Source organism: Macrobrachium nipponense, chromosome 12 (assembly GCF_015104395.2).
Source record: "Macrobrachium nipponense isolate FS-2020 chromosome 12, ASM1510439v2, whole genome shotgun sequence".
NCBI lineage: Eukaryota > Metazoa > Arthropoda > Malacostraca > Decapoda > Palaemonidae > Macrobrachium > Macrobrachium nipponense.
In genome coordinates, this window is record NC_087205.1 from 104,584,118 (window position 1) to 104,601,257 (window position 17,140).

Genomic DNA, 17,140 nt, shown 5'->3' on the forward strand with positions numbered 1-17,140 from the left:
GGAACATCTTGTGATGTTTCGAGGGGCATTTCAGTACAGAGTAGGGAACATCTTGTGATGTTTCGAGGGGCATTTCAGCACAGAGTGGGGAACATCTTGTGATGTTTCGAGGGGCATTTCAGTACAGAGTAGGGAACATCTTGTGATGTTTCGAGGGGCATTTCAGCACAGAGTGGGGAACATCTTGTGATGTTTCGAGGGGCATTTCAGTACAGAGTAGGGAACATCTTGTGATGTTTCGAGGGGCATTTCAGCACAGAGGGGAACATCTTGTGAGTTTCGAGGGGCATTTCAGTACAGAGTAGGGAAACATCTTGTGATGTTCGAGGGGCATTTCATCACAGAGTGGGGAACATCTGTGATGTTTCGAGGGCATTTCTTTAGTACAGAGTAGGGAACATCTTGTGATGTTTCGAGGGGCATTTCAGCACAGAGTGGGGAAACATCTTGTGATGTTTCGAGGGCATTTCAGCACAGAGTGGGGAACATCTTGTGATGTTTCGAGGGGCATTTCAGTACAGAGTAGGGAACATCTTGTGATGTTTCGAGGGGCATTTCAGCACAGAGTGGGGAACATCTTGTGATGTTTCGAGGGGCATTTCAGCACAGAGTGGGGAACATCTTGTGATGTTGTTTTTCGAGGGGCATTTCAGCACAGAGTAGAACATCTTGTGATGTTCGAGGGCATTTCATCACAGAGTGGGGAACATTCTTGTTGATGTTTCGAGGGCATTTCAGCACAGGAGGTAGGGAACATCTTGTGATGTTTCGAGGGGCATTTCAGCACAGAGTGGGGAACATCTTGTGATGTTTCGAGGGGCATTTCAGCACAGAGTGGGGAACATCTTGTGATGTTTCGAGGGGCATTTCAGTACAGAGTTAGGAAAAATCTTGTGATGTTTTCGAGGGGCATTTCATCACAGAGTGGGGGGAACATCTTGTGATGTTTTCGAGGGGCATTTCAGTACAGAGTAGGAACATTTGTTATGTTTGAGGGGCATTTCATTCACAGAGTAGGGAACATCTTTGTGATGTTTCGAGGGCATTTCATCACAGAGTGGGGAAACATCTTGTGATGTTTCCCGAGGGCATTTCAGTACAGAGTGGGGAACATCTTGTGATGTTTCGAGGGGCATTTCAGCACAGAGTGGGGGACATCTTGTGATGTTTCGAGGGGCATTTCAGCACAGAGTGGGGAACATCTTGTGATGTTTCGAGGGGCATTTCAGCACAGAGTGGGAAATCTTTGTGATGTTTCGAGGGGCATTTCAGCACAGAGTTAAGGGAACATCTGTGATGTTTCGAGGGGCATTTCATCACAGAGTGGGGAACATCTTGTGATGTTTCGAGGGGCATTTCAGTAGAGTAGGAACATCTTGTGATGTTTCGAGGGCATTTCATCACAGAGTGGGAACATCTTGTGATGTTTCGAGGGGCCATTTCAGTACAGAGTAGGAACATCTTGTGATGGTTTCGAGGGCATTTCATCACAGAGTAGGGAACATCTTGTGATGTTTCGAGGGGCATTTCATCACAGAGTGGGGAACAAAAATCTTGTGATGTTTCGAGGGGCATTTCAGTACAGAGTAGGAACATCTTTCTTTTTTGGATGTTTCGAGGGGCATTTCATCACAGAGTGCGGGGAACATCTTGTGATGTTCGAGGGGCATTTCAGTACAGAGTAGGAAACTCTTGTGATGTTTCGAGGGGCATTTCAGCAGAGTATGGGAACATCTTGTGATGTTTCGAGGGCATTTCATCACAGAGGGGGAACATCTTGTGGATGTTTCGAGGGGCATTTCAGTAGCAGAGTAGGAACATCTTGTGATGTTTCGAGGGGCATTTCATCACAGAGTGGGGAACATCTTGTGAGTTTTCGAGGGGCATTTCAGTTACAGAGTAGGAAAACATCTTGTGATGTTTCGAGGGGCATTTCAGCACAGAGTGGGGAACATCTTGTGATGTTTCGAGGGGCATTTCAGTACAGAGTAGAACATCTTGTGATGTTTCGAGGGGCATTTCAGTACAGAGTAGGGAACATCTTGTGATGTTTCGAGGGGCATTTCAGCACAGAGTGGGGACATCTTGTGATGTTTCGAGGGCATTTCAGTACAGAGTAGGAACATCTTGTGATGTTTCGAGGGGCATTTCATCACAGAGTGGGGAACATTGTGATGTTTCGAGGGGCATTTTCAGTACAGAGTAGGAACATCTTGTGATGTTTCGAGGGGCATTTCATCACAGAGTAGGAACATCTTGTGATGTTCGAGGGGCATTTCATCACAGAGTGGGAGGGGAACATCTTGTGATGTTTCGAGGGGCATTTCAGTACAGAGTGGGGAACATCTTGTGATGTTTCGAGGGGCATTTCAGCACAGAGTAGGGAACATCTTGTGATGTTTCGAGGGGCATTTCAGCACAGAGTAGGGAAACATCTTGTGATGTTTCGAGGCGCATCAGTACAGAGTAGGGAACATCTTGTGATGTTTCGAGGGGCATTCAGCACAGAGTAGGGAACATCTTGTGATGTTTTCGAGGGGCATTTCAGCACAGAGTGGGGAACAATCTTGTGATGTTTTCGAGGGGGCATTTCACACAGAGTGGGGAACATCTTGTGATGTTTCGAGGGGCATTTCAGTAGCAGAGTAGGAACTCTTGTGATTGTTTCGAGGGGCATTTCATCACAGAGTGGGGAAACACCTCTGTGATGTTCGAGGGGCATTTCAGTACAGAGTAGGAACATCTTGTGATGTTTCGAGGGGATTTCATCACAGAGTGGGGGAACATCATTGTGATGTTTCGAGGGCATTTCAGTACAGAGTTAGGAACATCTTGGGTTTGATTTTTTCGAGGGGCATTTCATCACAGAGTGGGGGAACCATCTGTGATGTTTCGAGGGGCATTTCAGTACAGAGTAGAACATCTTGTGATGTTTCGAGGGGGCATTTCAGTACAGAGTAGGAACATCTTGTGATGTTTGAGGGGCATTTCATCACAGAGTGGGAAACATCTTGTGATGTTTTCGAGGGGCATTCAGTACAGAGTAGGGAACATCTTGTGATGATTTCGAGGGGCATTTCATCACAGAGTGGGGAACATCTTGTGATGTTTCGAGGGGGCATTTTCATCACAGAGTGGGGAAACCTCTTGTGATGTTTCGAGGGGCAATTTCATTTCACAGAGTAGGGAACATCTTGTGATGTTTCGAGGGGCATTTCATCACGAGTAGGGAAACGATCTCTTGTGGATGTTTCGAGGGCATTTCAGTACAGAGTAGGGAACATCTTGTGATGTTTTCGAGGGGCATTTCATCACAGAGTAGGGAACATGTGATGTTCGAGGGGCATTTCATCACAGAGTGGGGAAAATCTTGTGATGTTTCGAGGGGGCATTTCAGTACAGAGTAGGAAACATCTTGTGATGTTTCGAGGGGCATTTCAGCACAGAGTAGGGAACATCTTGTGAATGTTTCGAGGGGCATTTCATCACAGAGTGTGGGGAACATCTTGTGATGTTCGAGGGGCATTTCAGTACAGAGTAGGAACATCTTGTGATGTTTTCGAGGGGCATTCATCACAGAGTGGGGAACATCTTGTGATGTTTTCGAGGGGGCATTTTCAGTACAGAGTAGGAACATTTTGATGTTTTTCGAGGGCATTTCAGTACAGAGTAGGGAACATCTTGTGATGTTTCGAGGGGCATTTCAGTACAGAGTATTGGGAACATCTGTGATGTTTAGCGAGGGGCATTTCAGTACAGAGTAGGAACGTCTTTGTGATGTTTCGAGGGGCATTTCAGTACAGAGTAGGAAAACATCTTGTGATTGTGTTTCGAGGGGCATTTCAGTACAGAGTAGGGAAACATCTTGTGATGTTTCGAGGGGCATTTCAGCACAGAGTGGGAACATCTTGTGATGTTTCGAGGGGCATTTCAGTACAGAGTGGGGAACATCTTGTGATGTTTCGAGGGGCATTTCAGCACAGAGTAGGGAACATCTTGTGATGTTTCGAGGGGCATTTCAGTACAGAGTGGGGAACATCTTGTGATGTTTCGAGGGGCATTTCAGCACAGAGTGGGAACATCTTGTGATGTTTCGAGGGGCATTTCAGTCATAGTGGGGAACATCTTGTGATGTTTTTCGAGGGCGGGGCATTTTCAGTACAGCAGTGGGGAACATCTTGTGATGTTTCGAGGGGCATTTCAGTACAGAGGTGGGGAACATCTTGTGATGTTTCGAGGGGCATTTCAGCACAGAGTGGGAACATCTTGTGATGTTTCGAGGGGCATTTCAGTACAGAGTGGGGGACATCTTGTAAGTTCGAGGGCATTTCAGTACAGAGTGGGGAACATCTTGTGATGTTTCGAGGGGCATTTCAGCACAGAGTAGGGAACATCTTGTGATGTTTCGAGGGGCATTTCAGTACAGAGTAGGGAACATCTTGTGATGTTTCGAGGGGCATTTCAGTACAGAGTAGGGAACATCTTGTGATGTTTCGAGGGGCATTTCAGTACAGAGTGGGAACATCTTGTGATGTTTCGAGGGGCATTTCAGTACAGAGTAGGGAACATCTTGTGATGTTTCGAGGGGCATTTCAGTACAGAGTAGGGAACATCTTGTGATGTTTCGAGGGGCATTTCAGTTAGGCAGAGGGAGGGAACATGCTTGATGTGTTCGAGGGGCATTTCAGTACAGAGTAGGGAACATCTTGTGATGTTTCGAGGGGCATTTCAGTACAGACTAGGGAACATTTGTGATGTTTCGAGGGGGCATTTCAGCACAGAGTAGGGAACATCTTGTGATGTTTCGAGGGGCATTCAGCACAGAGTAGGGAACATCTTGTGATGTTTCGAGGGGCATTTCAGTACAGAGTAGGGAACATCTTGTGATGTTTCGAGGGGCATTTCAGTACAGAGTAGGGAACATCTTGTGATGTTTCGAGGGGCATTTCAGTACAGAGTAGGGAACATCTTGTGATGTTTCGATTTCGAGGGGCATTTCCAGCAACAGAGTAGGGAACATCTGTGATTGTTTCGAGGGGCATTTCAGTACAGAGTAGGAACATCTTGTGATGTTTCGAGGGCATTTCAGCACAGAGTAGGAAACATCTTGTGATGTTTTTCGAGGGGGCATTTCAGCACAGAGTAGGAACATCTTGTGGATGTTTCGAGGGGCATTTCAGTACAGAGTAGGAACATCTTGTGATGTTTCGAGGGGCATTTCAGTACAGAGTGGGGAACATCTTGTGATGTTTCGAGGGGCATTTCAGCACAGAGTGGGAACATCTTGTGATGTTTCGAGGGGCATTTCAGTACAGAGTGGGGAACATCTTGTGATGTTTCGAGGGGCATTTCAGTACATAGTGGGAACATCTTGTGATGTTTCGAGGGCATTTTCAGCACCAGAGTAGGGAACATCTTGTGATGTTTCGAGGGGCATTTCAGCACAGAGTAGGAAACATTTGGGATGTTTCGAGGGGCATTTCAGTACAGAGTAGGGAACATCTTGTGATGTTTCGAGGGGCATTTCAGTACAGAGTGGGGAACATCTTGTGATGTTTCGAGGGGCATTTCAGTACAGAGTAGGGAACATCTTGTGATGTTTCGAGGGGCATTTCAGTACAGAGTAGGAACATCTTGTGATGTTTCGAGGGGCATTTCAGCACAGAGTAGGGAACATCTTTGTGATGTTTTCGAGGGGCATTTCAGCACAGATAGGAACATCTTGTATGTTTCGAGGGGCATTTCAGTACAGAGTAGGGAACATCTGTGATGTTTCGAGGGGCAATTTCAGTACAGAGTAGGGAACATCTGTATGTTTAGAGGGGCATTTCAGTACAGAGTAGGAAACATCTTGTGATGTTTCGGGGCATTTCAGTACAGAGGGGAACATCTTTGATGTTTCGAGGGGCATTTTCAGTACAGAGTAGGGAACATCTTGTGATTTTTGTTTCCGAGGGGGCATTTCAGTACAGTAGTGGAACATATTGTGATTGTTTCGAGGGGCATTTCAGCACAGAGTAGGAAAACATCTTGTGATGTTTCGAGGGGGCATTTCAGTACAGAGTAGGGAACATCTTGTGATGTTTCGAGGGGCATTTCAGTACAGAGTAGGGAACATCTTGTGATGTTTCGAGGGGCATTTCAGTACAGAGTGGGAACATCTTGTGATGTTTCGAGGGGCATTTCAGCACAGAGTGGGGAACATCTTGTGATGTTTCGAGGGGCATTTCAGCACAGAGTGGGGAACATCTTGTGATGTTTCGAGGGGCATTTCAGTAACAGAGTAGGGAACATCCTGGTGATGTTTCGAGGGGCATTTCAGTAGAGTAGGAACATCTTGTGATGTTTCGAGGGGCATTTCAGCACAGAGTAGGGAACATCTTGTGATGTTTCGAGGGGCATTTCAGCACAGAGTGGGGAACATCTTGTGATGTTTCGAGGGGCATTTCAGCACAGAGTGGGGAACATCTTGTGATGTTTCGAGGGGCATTTCAGTACAGAGTAGGGAACATCTTGTGATGTTTCGAGGGGCATTTCAGTACAGAGTGGGAACATCTTGTGATGTTTCGAGGGGCATTTCAGCACAGAGTGGGAACATCTTGTGATGTTTCGAGGGGCATTTCAGTACAGAGTAGGGAACATCTTGTGATTTTCGTTTCGAGGGGCATTTTCAGTACAGAGTAGAACATATTTGTGATTTTTTCGAGGGGCATTTCAGTACAGAGTAGGAACATCTTGTGATGTTTCGAGGGCATTTCAGGCACAGAGTAGGGGAACATCTTGTGATGGTTCGAGGGGCATTCAGTACAGAGTAGGGAACATCTTGTGATGTTTCGATGGGGCGGGGATTTCAGCCACAGAGTGGGAACATCTTGTGATGTTTCGAGGGGCATTTCAGCACAGAGTGGGGAACATCTTGTGATGTTTCGAGGGGCATTTCAGTACAGAGTAGGAACATCTTGTGATGTTTCGAGGGGCATTTCAGTACAGAGTAGGAACATCTTGTGATGTTTCGAGGGGCATTTCAGCACAGAGCGGGGGGGACATCTTGTGATGTTTCGAGGGACATTCAAGCAAAGGTAAATCTTCAAGTTTTTTACATTAAACACGGGGTCAAATAAATAATTCAACACTTCATACATAATTAACCTGGATCATGTTCGGTGCTGTGAACATACGGGTTAAATTTGAACCATAATTTACAAATATTCACCACTGCATATCTATCCCTAATCGAGCTAAAACTTTATCGAGAAATAAAGACACATTTCGGTAGTCAAAATCTTATTTTAAAATTACTAAGTGCGAATTTAAGCAGTAAATGAAAATCTCATAACTCAAGTACGGTACGATTCTGCTATGAAATTTGAAAGCATTCGCTTAATTATTCCAACAGGATTTATTTCTCTTGGGAGCGCTGCAGTAACATAAGTGGCGTTTTGGAAGTTCCAATTTCGCATCATGGTCCTCTTTTGTTTCAAATTTCGGTGTGCTTTCTTCGAAATTCATAAAATTTTCCAGGTCCAAGTCCGGAGGCAGAAATACAAAATAGAGAGATATTTTCGTATAATTTCCAGCCGTGTGACGTCATAATGAACAACACCTTGCTGCAATATCAAGGTCAACAAACATTAAGTAACTTTTTTTTAATAAACTATGCTACGGTTTCCCTTATAATGATGCACCACACTGTATAAAAAGTTGTTTGTTTCAACATACGGTAATTTTTGTAGCATTTTCAACATCCAATGCTTCAAGTAGCATACTCAATAAATAATACTATATGTATCATTTCTCGAGAAATAAAAAGAGCTTAAAGTATTTATGAAATAATCCATGTGAGATCTAAACATCAGTTTCAGTTAATATCTAGTATGCAGGTTCTACAGTTTTGGCAACGCCATACAGTCTTGTCCACAACTTCCATTGTAATGCAAATGTTGTTTTTATTCAAAACTTGGCAGATTTGTTCAGCTGCGCTGACCTTCCTCCGTATGGTTCTTTAATCACTCTCTCTCTCTTGAGAGAGAGAGAGAGAGAGAGAGAGAGAGAGAGAGAGAGAAGTTAAGTATATCTTAGTTCAACCAAACCACTGATGAACAGCTCTCCTAGGACTGGACCGAAGGATTAGATATTTTTTTACGTGGCTAGGAACCAATTGGTTACCTAGCAACGGTACCTACAGCTTATTATTGTGGGATCTGAACCACATTATATCGAGAAATTAATTTCTAATCACCAGAAACAAATTCCTCCGATTCCACGTTAGCAGAGCGGGGAATAGAACTAGAGACTACCGAATCAATAGGCAAGCACGTAACCCACTCGTCCAACGAGGAGCCTTCTGAGAGAAAGCAAGAGAGAGAGAGAGCCTAATTCTAACTAACTCGTATGCTTTTACACGTTGTCAGTTATTATGCATTATAATTACTATTATTAGTCCTCCCAAGGAGATGATGAATGAGGTACTGACTCTCTTCTCTCTTTCTTAAGATGACTCAAAAACTAATGAACAGATGTTGATGAAACTTGCTGGAGAAAATTATTTTCTGCCCCTTCCTCTTGGTTCACTTTTTTGCGGGTATTGGTGAAGGCTCAAAAATTCCGCAAAACGAAAAGAAAAAAAAAATCTCACCGATGACCACTAAAAGATTATTATTCTGAAGGCGTCATTCGCAGTAGCTCCACTGAATTCTCTCTGTCTTCATCCAGTCTCGAGATTGTATATTTTAAGGACCCTCACACCCATTACCACTCGGAAACGATTGTTGTATTTTTATAATTTACTTACATTTTTATCTGTTTATTTATTACTTTGTTGATTGATTTTTAAAAAGCGATTTCTTTTATCTATTTATTTATGACTTTATCATCTTTTAGTAAACGATTTCTTTTATCTATTTATTTATGAGTTTTTCATCTTTTAGTAAACGATTTCTTTTATCTATTTATTTAGAGTTTGTTCATTGATTTTCAATATGCGATTTCTTTTATCTATTTACTTATGAGTCTGTTAATTGATTTCAAATAAGCAATTTTTTATTTATTTATTTATGAGTCTGTTAATTGATTTTTAATAAGCGATTTCTTTTATCTAATTATTTATGAGTCTGTTAATTGATTTCAAATATGCAATTTCTTTTATTTATTTATTTATAAGTCTGTTAATTGATTTTTAATAAGCGATTTCTTTTATCTATTTATTTATGAGTCTGTTAACTGATTTTTAATAAGCGATTTCTTTCATCTATTTATTTCTGAGTCTGTTAATTGATTTCCAATAAGCGATTTCTTTTATCTATTTATTTATTACTATGTTAACTGATTTTTTAAAAGGCGATCTCATCTTTCTGTATCTCCCATTACCTTGTGTTTTACTTATATCAAGTAAAGACGATATTGTTTAGAAGCCTGAATTTCAAGTCAGTGGTTCCCGTGGGCGTCTTCCATATCAACAGGGCTCGCTTTCTAAATAACAAAAATCATTCAAATACAACTCATAATCGCATATGTCAATAAAATGGGAGAGTAAATCCACAGCAGTATGCCTGTTTGATTTTGTATGAATTTTAAATAGCAAAATCAAACCGGCAAACTACTGTGGATTTACTTTTCCAATAATAAATAACCTAATAATAATAATAATAATAATAATAATAATAATAATAATAATAATAATAATAATAATAATGCACAGATTTTGACACAAAACTGAATGGTGATTATCCCAAGTAGTACCTTGGTGTCATTCGTATGAATTGGTTCGTTGAATGTGGAGTGTGGCCCTTTCTTTACTGAGTGATTTCATATTTCTATTTTTATTTAGTATTTATTTATTCATTTATTTTTGTCGATCCCAGTCATCCAATTCGACTGGGTGGTTTTTATAGTGTGGGCTTCCGGGTTGCATCCTGTCTCCTTAGGATTATTATTATTTTATTATTATTATTATTATTATTATTATTATTTTTTTTTTTTTTTTTTTTTTTTTTTTTTTTTTTTTTTTTTTTGGCTCTATCACAGTCCTCCAATTCGACTGGGTGGTTTTTTTTTATAGTGTGGGGTTCCGGGTTGCATCCTGCCTCCTTAGGAGTCCATCACTCTTCTTACTATGTGTGCCGTTTCTAGGATCACACTCTTCTGCATGAGTCCTGGAGCTACTTCAGCCTCTAGTTTTTCTAGATTCCTTTTCAGGGATCTTGGGATCGTGCCTAGTGCTCCTATGATTATGGGTATGATTTCCACTGGCATATCCCATATCCTTCTTATTTCTATTTTCAGATCTTGATAAGTACTTATCCAATTTTTCCCTCTCTTTCTCTTCAACTCTGGTGTCCCATGGTATTGCGACATTTATTATTATATATTATTATTATTATTATTATTATTATTATTATTATTATTATTATTATTATTATTATTATTATTCGTGCAACAAACCAAGACTCTACACGCTAACGTTTGTAAAGATAAACACAACCAAAAAGAAGTAAACTAAAAAAAAAAAAAACATACCAAACCAGCAAATAGAGAGAAAAAAAATACACGCACAAACATTTTTAGACCCCATCAGTATCTCCGCTTTCTCCTGGCCCATCAGAAGGTCATAAAAAATCAAAAAGCAATCACGATAAGGGAGAGAGAGAGAGAGAGAGAGAGAGAGAGAGAGAGAGAGAGAGAGAGAGAGAGAGAGAGAGAGAGAGAGAGAGAGAGGCTAATATTGCCAACCGATACCCAAAGAAAACGTCCCATTAGTGGAGGGGGGTAATTTGACATTTTGTTCCAAAAAGATGATTATCAGATGACTCGATAAGAAAACAATATTGTATTGATTGATTTATCGAATAGAATATAGATTTTAGACCAAAGGCCAAGCGCTGGGACCTATGAAAGGGAGACTGAAAGTAAAAAGGTTTGAAAGATTTATAACCGGAGGAAAACCTTTAGCAGTTGCATTATGAATCAATTGTTAGGAGAGGGTGGAAAGTAAGATGGAAGAAAGAATATGAACAGAGGTATAGTAAAAGGAATGAAAGGGGTTGCAGCTATAGTAGGTTCACATCAACCGTGCATTTGACGTCTAGGCCCATCCCTTACGACGCTCCTGATTGGCTGTTGATAAGCCAATGACAGGGCTGGAAGCTCCCAGTCTCTCTCGAGAGTTCACGTAGGCAGGATGTATGGTCCACCTCTCCTTTCAAAAGCATCCCTCAGGAGAGCTCAGAACACAGATGATGCCTATGTGAACTCTCGAAAGAGACAAGAGTTTCCAGCCCTGTGATTGGCTTATCAACAGCCAATCAGGAGCGTCGTAAGGGACTGACTTAGACGTCAAATGCACGGTTGATGTGAATCTACTATATAGGTGTCGAAGGGACGCTGCCAGAGTTAAGTATGTCTTAGTTTTACCAGACCACTGAGCTGATTAACAGCTCTCCTAGGGTTGGCCCGAAGGATTAGATATTTTTCTACGTGGCTAAGAACCAATTGGTCTCCTTGCAACAGGACCTACAGCTTATTGTGGGATCCGAACCACACCATATGGAGAAATGAATTTCTATCACCAGAAATAAATTCCTCTGATTTCGCGTTGACCAAGCCGGGATTCGAACTTCTGACCACCGGATTGGCAGCCGAGCGCGAAAACCACTCGTCCAGCGAGGAACTGCCAAGAACCTCATGTAATGCATACAGTGCACCGCATGACGTGCACTGACAATGGCACAAGCACCCCCTCACGGGGCGACTGATTTATGTTTGGTCTAATGACCTGGCACTAGGGGCATTGGGTTCTTAACTATCACAACAATATTATGTATAAACAGTAAATGTTTCAAGGAATATATTGCTGTCCCATGATAAATAGTACGATACATAAAGCGGAAGAATAAAAAAGACAAAAAAATTACACTAAACAATACTAATGAAATAAAAAAAAAAATCAACATGGTTAAAGTATCACATATAAAGCACAAATTCCTCAAAAGATGAAATTCTAGACGCTTGTGAAGGAATATATTAATGTCCCATGATTCACAGAACGCCGAAAAAAAAAACAAGATGCATCAAAGAGAGGAAGAGAAAGGACAAAAAAACAGACCAAAAACCACACTAAACCAATGACGTAACAAGGAATTCGTTGAATACATCTACGACATCACATATAAAACGCAAACTCCTCAAAAGATGAAATAACAGACAAGACACTTGAGAAACGGAACACCACGAAAAAAAAAAAGATAAAAGGAGAGAATGTGGTTTCAAAACAGAAACCAGCCAACATATCAAACAAAACCCTGAAAGAATTGAAAGAAAGGACAGGAAATTTCGATGAAGAAGAAAAAAAAAACGCCTCCACAACCGATTTCATTGTAACATGAAGCGAGAGCATTGTAGCAGTCAGTCCCGATAACGATAATGACTATACTCAGTTTTTTTTCATCTGTCCATCCGCCTGTGGTGTTTTTGTATGGTAACACTGCGTCCAGGGCTTTAGATAGTTACATTCAGCTTATATTCAACGATTATAATAAGATCCTATTTCGAATATTAAAAGTGTAATTCGCATACAGTAAATTATTAAAACACTTTTCAGTTGCAAATGTACACCCAGATATCCTTTTATTTACCTAAAACTTACAAATGGCGTAATTATCTAAAGCCCGGGACGCAGTGTTACCATACAAAAACACCACAGGCAGATGGACAGATGAAAAAAAACAGAGTATAGTAATATCCACAATATTACGCTTTATCTTTTTGGGCTGAAGGCAAAGATCCACAACAGATTCCACTGTAATCTGAAGCGAAGGCTTTATGGCAGTCAGTCCCGAACAATGAGACTGAACGCGGATATGGACCGTCAGCTAAATAAGAAAACAGACTAGACTTTTGTCGCCATGATCATTAGCAGTCTATAAGAAGATTATTCTGAAATACCTAAGAAACGAAGTTACAGTGGACTGATCATAATTTAATATGAAACATATTAATAAGTAGTATCACACCAATCGAACATATCCACAAACAATATATAATATATATATATATATATATATATATATATATATATATATATATATATATATATATATATATATATATATATATATATCTTCAAACCTTTGGTTCAAGTCAAAACACGAGCTCACATTCCAAGCATAAACGAAAAAAATAATCGGACATTGTTTACGTAATCAAATAACATATTTCAGCACAAATGACGTTCTGTTAGTGTAATCAAATAATATATTTCAGCACAACTGAAGTTTTGTTTACGTAGTCAAATAATATAGTTCGGCACAATCGACGTTCTGTTAACTTACCAAATATATGTCAGCGCAATTATACGTGCATGCCTCGGTTTTACTAAAACCAAAAACCACATCTAGGTTTTAACTAACTGAAGTTCTCGGGAAGTTCTAATGATAAGCCTGGGCAAGCTCTCTTCAACAGCTAACTAAAAATCAAGTTAATCACCGACTACGCCCAGAATGAGTAAATCATACCCCTTAATTACTCACATTTACATCACACAGATAACTTCCGAATAATTTTCATGCATCATAAAATTCACACCCGATAAAAAAAAAAAAAAAAAAAAAAAGATAAAAACTAATCGGCCATGCTGTAAATACTATACGTATAAAAGATAACACAACGAAAGACATAAAGGCATCTCACAGCTCGTAAAAACGAGACTAAAAAGCCATATATCTGGCAATAATATAAGGATCCGTGATGTCTTTCCATGATCAAGATTTACGGATGTATTCAGTGTATGGCGCTATTTCTACATTCTCCGTAACTCGGTACATTTCTACCCATGTTTAGTTCGCGGATCACACGACCAGTCCCCAAAAATACATCTAAATCCGGATTGTTCCTCGGAATATCCCAAATATCATCAAGGTAATGCCAAGCGTATATGCGTGCATGCGGTCACTGCCAGAACTTGACCGCAGTTGTTTGTTTGTTTGTTTGTATGGTGTTTTGACGTTGCATGGAACCAGTGGTTATTCAGCATCGGGACCAACGGCTTTACGTGACTTCCGAACCACGTCAAAGAGTGAAATTCTATCACAAGAAACACACATCTATCACACCTCAATGGAATGCCCGAGAATCGAACTCGCGGCCAACGAGGTGGCACGCCAACACCATACCGACCACGCCACTGAGGCGCTATGACCGCAGTTCGTGCTGAAATTTTATCCCTTTAATTATTCCGGAACAAAATATATATATTCGTATTTCAACTACGACTAAAAAAAATTTATTTTTAAATCAAATTAAGCGGCTACGATTTTAAAGAATAGTGATTTATATCGGGGCGTCAGAGAATTTTCTATGAAAGTATGCTTAAGGCCGACGGCGGCGGTGGGCGCTAGGCAAAGACAGGCAGAATGATCGGGTGAGCTTTATTGCAACAAGCCAACGTTTCTGGACCACAATTGTCCGATTTTCCATTAAAAATGTAAAATATTTTCACAGTTAAAAATGTTAAATCATGTATCATTAAATAGCTCGTAAAAAAATCAACTTACATCGGGAAATGGTACACAAATTAAAAGTTGAGAAAACAATAAAAAATAAATTACCTAGCACGTAATATCAATAGAGAAGACAACGATACATGTCTCCATTCCTTGTATTGTGTACTATTTTCGTTTTACTTTTATGTTTCATTTTCTGTTTTTATTCATATTTTATTTCAGAGTCTTTTCATTGAATACATTTGGTATTTTCAGCCTTGAAAGTGGGACAACTTGTGGTCCGTCAATGTTGGGAGGCTTGGGCCAGATTTTACCAGCTACCTGAATCCTGTTCCCATATGGTGGAAGTTAAAGTTGGTTTGGGGTGGAGGGAATGCAATGGGATATAACATTCAGGCCAAAGGTCATTCAGCCCTGAATGGGAAACTGAGAGTAAATAAGATTTGAAAGTTGTAACAGGAGGAAAACCTCAAAGCAGTTGCACGATGAATCAACTGTCAAAAAGGGTGGAAAATTAAGTATATCTCAGTTTAACCCTTGGAGGAATAATTAACCGGACCACTGAGAGCTGACGAACAGCTCTCCTAGGGCTGGCCCGAAGGATTAGATATTTTTACGTGGCTATACTCGGTTTTTTTCCGTCTGTCCATCTGCCTGTGGTGTTTTTGTATGGTAACACTGCGTCCCGGGCTTTAAATAGTTACGCTATGTGTAAGTTTTAGGTAAATAAAAGGATATCTGAGTGTACATTTGCAACTGAAAAGTGTTTTAATAATTTACTGTATGCGAATTACACCGTTAATATTCGAAATAGGATATTGTTATTATTGTTGAATGTAAGCTGAATGTAACTATCTAAAGCCCGGGACGCAGTGTTACCATAAGGAAACACCACAGGCGGATGGACAGATGAAAAAAAACAAAGTATAGGAACCAATTGTTTACCTAGCAATGGGACCTACAGCTTATTGCGGGATTCGAACCACATTGTATCGAGAAATGAATTTCTAATCACCAGAAACACATTCCTCTGATTCCAAGTTGGCAGAGTGGGGAATCGAACTCGGGATTACCAAATCGGTAGGCGAGCACGTAAACCACTCGTCCAACGATGAACTTAGAGAGGTTGGAAAGTAAGATGTTAGAAAGAGAAGATGAACGGAGGTACAGTAAAACCCAAGAAAGGCGTTGCAGCTAGGGGCCGAAGGGACGCTCCAAAGAACCTTAATTAATGTCTACAGTGCACCGCATGAAGTACACCGACGGCACTACCCACTTACGGGGAGAATGGTTGTAGGTTTGTTTGTTTGTCTGGTGTTTTGACGTTGCACGGAACCAGTGGTTATTCAGCAACGGGACCAACGGCTTTACGTGACTTCCGAACCACGTCGAGAGTGAACTTCTATCACCAGAAATACACATCTCTCACACCTAAATGGAATGCCCGAGAATCGAACTCGCAGTCACTGAGGTGGCAGGTCAAGACCATACGTAAGTGAATGTGGACATCTCCGTTTTCCACAGATTTTCTCCATCGACGATATTCTGCAAAGAGCCTCCTGAAGATGTGTCCTGCAAAGGGGCGACCATATATAGTTTATATATATTTTTTTTACATGTATACCAAAAGCCGTTATTCACTTAACAGGACTGGCAGCAAGCCATAATACTGCTCGTCCATCATAAAAGATATTCACATTAAAACTTCTCTTCATCTCTCTCTCTCTCTCTCTCTCTCTCTCTCTCTCTCTCTCTCTCTCTCTCTCTCTCTCTCCTTAAAAGTGGTACATATATATATAAATATAAATATATATATATATATATATATATATATATATATATATATATATATATATATATATATATATATATAATGAAGAGGGTAGTTTTGTTCTTTATTTTAAATTTGACTGTTAATTTTTCAAGTCTAATGGTCTTTACAGTTGATAGGTGTAGAAGTGCTCGTGGCACCAAAGTATATGAGCCGTTTTGTTTTAGACTTGAAAAATCAAATCAAATTTGAAATAAAGAAAAGAACTAGGACCCTCTTCCATTGAACTAAAGAAAATGAAAAGCCAAGTACACTGTAAGTAAAAATTAAGGTCTGCAGTGAGAAACAATCAAGATGACGATCTGAATTTAGAACAAATACATAAAAAATACAAAGTAGAACCAATTAATCAGAGATTATACAGACTGGCAACCAATATATGGAGTAAACTAGTTCAATACAATAGTGAATTAGTAGAAGAATCAGAAGCAGAAGAGAGAAACCTTGACCCAAACAACACAGACCACAGATGGTGGAGAAGAGTATCTTCATATATTCATCGCGATGAACCTCGACCATTATACTATTAATTAAGAAATGTCTTGTGAAAAAGTAATTTGTAGAATTTAATATGTAGATATGATGCAAAATCATTATGATAATTAAAATTAAGTTTAGAGTTAGATAATTGGAACTTAATTAAATATGATTATATTATGTAATAAAATTCAAAATATGTAATCTGTACAATTCACCATGTCATATAATGTATAATCATTGTTGTATTATGTTAATATTAGCTAGAAAATTGTACTCTTACCCAAATATAATCGTGGATAAACCACACTTTACCTTACTCTTACTAATACTTAAC

The 17,140-nt window shown here is 40.1% G+C and overlaps 1 protein-coding gene across 5 annotated transcripts in view; it reads right to left on the bottom strand.

The window, feature by feature from the left end:
- LOC135224729 (protein retinal degeneration B-like) overlaps positions 1-17,140 on the bottom strand; it is a 189,553-nt gene that overhangs the window by 101,885 nt on the left and 70,528 nt on the right. The window contains exon 2 of one of the 5 annotated variants that reach the window (XM_064264034.1): positions 15,776-16,067. The exons of the other annotated variants lie outside the window; for them this stretch is intronic. The gene's annotated coding sequence lies outside the window, so the exon portion shown is untranslated. The remainder of the gene's footprint in view (positions 1-15,775; positions 16,068-17,140) is intronic. 5 annotated transcript variants of the gene reach the window in all.